A 2,029-nucleotide genomic window follows, 5' to 3' on the forward strand; every position below is an offset into this window, starting at 1 on the left:
CCCTTCTATCTCAGTTTTCTGCTTCTATTGATTTCCCCATTTGTTGCCATTACAACTGCCTTATCCATACTCAATTTAATCATGTGCACCTTCAGATTTGCATTCTGTTATGCTGTCTTTTGCTTATGTTCTTGGTCAGAGTCTGCCTGTAATGTCACATAATCTTCAAGAAGCAATTTTGTTGATCTGTCCCCACCAATCTGTTTGCTAATGTAGTCCATTATTAGTATGAGCAGCAGCAGACACAGAGATGGACCCTGATGCACACCTACTCACACTGGGAAACCCTCTTTGAGTCCAACCACTATTTAAACTCTCACTGTCCCTCGTCTGCCACAGTTTCATCACTCTCCATCTTCATCCATCCAAAGCTAATGATCCTTATAACAATCCAAGTAGGCCCAATTATTTTCACTTTCCTAATTATTTCACTTCTTAATCTTATATGTAATGATATTTTTATAATTGCTATATTAGTAACATATCATACTATATTTCACTATCAACTGTCTTCCCCATTCAATTATTTCTCTAGTAAGCTGCCTCTTCTTTTCATTATTTTAGTTGCTAGAAACTGTAAGTAATTAATTTTACAGTATATCTGTCAATGTTATATCTCTCTCTGCTATAAACAAGCCTGTGTTTATTTCTAATGAATGTTGAATGCAGTATATATCCATGCATGCTATGTACATGCTCTGTTCCTTAATAATGCTTATTTAAGCTATTGTATTTTTTTTTCTCTCATGTACTTACACTTACCTATATTTTGTATTCCTTCTGATATCAAGTAATTGTATTTTATATACATGTCAAAACTATTGTTAAATGTGGAGCTTCTCTTGCTGGGTCTCTGCAGAAAAAGGGTTTTATCCCAGTTGGACTTTCCTGGTAAATAAAAATAGATAGATACTAAACATAACTTTTCTGCATTGTGACAGGTGTTTGACACCTGTATAATGTAAACAGTTGTGAATATCCCATTTCTTCTTGTTTACACTGGCACTAGAATGCTTATTCTCCAGACATGTGAGATATGCCTTTCTCTACGTACTGCTATGAGTGCTCTCACTCATTCAATATCTTGATCATGTCTGCTGTGAACTCATCTGATCCTGTTGCTTTTGCTGGCTTAATTTTCCTTAGTGCTGTTCTTACTTACTCTAGGGTGGGCTTCTCTTCTTCTTTCAGGGTTCCTATTGTGTTATTGCAGACGCACTTTGTCGAATGCGTCTTGATCAAACCTAAAAGAATGAAACGGCAAAATAGCGAAGGGGCTTTTCAGCAAATTTTTTCCCTGGAAAAGAATTTGCTTGACCGTTTTCGGCACTGTAGTGCGATCTCGGAGTTGGTATATTTAAGTAAGGGGGTGTGTGCGGGGTACAGCCCTCCACGTCAGGAGGTGTTTTCACCCCCCCCCCCCACATTATGCAATGTTTTAAAGTTTTTTTATTTTGGAACAGCAATTTTTTTCCAAGGGAAAAAAATCGCTGTTCTGAGGTTTTGACATTGTAAGCTTTCGCTTATATGGGGTCGATTAATTATCATTTGCTTTTATAAGCATGCGATAATATTATATAGACCCTTCTTTCATAACAGGTTGTGTCTGGGATAATAGTGTTTCAGTGGGGTGTTCTTCATTCAGAAGCTGCTGGAAGTTCTTCCATCTGCCTTTGACATCCTGTGGAATGGTGAGCAGGATTTTTCACTGAGTCACTTTCCAGAAGCTAGTAGAATACCTCTGATGCCTTTTCTTTTGTTACTGCAATTGTTCTCTTAGCCTCTTTCTTAGCCAGCCAGTACTCCTTCTTAACCACGTGCATCTTTTCTATCTCCCACTTTTTGATACACACCATCTTTCTTTTTTGACAACTTCCTGAACTTCTGCATTCCACTTCCAGCTTTCCTTATGTATCCTAGTTCCATACCCGGCTTGGCCATATATCTCTTCTATAGTCCTCACTCATGCTATTTGAGGTGGCTGCCATTCTTCTTCTGCTCCAACTGTTTTTGTTTGTTCCTGAGGTGC

The sequence above is a fragment of the Protopterus annectens genome, chromosome 9.part0 (assembly GCF_019279795.1).
Source record: "Protopterus annectens isolate FY-2018-M chromosome 9.part0, PAN1.0, whole genome shotgun sequence".
Classification (NCBI taxonomy): Eukaryota; Metazoa; Chordata; order Ceratodontiformes; family Protopteridae; genus Protopterus; species Protopterus annectens.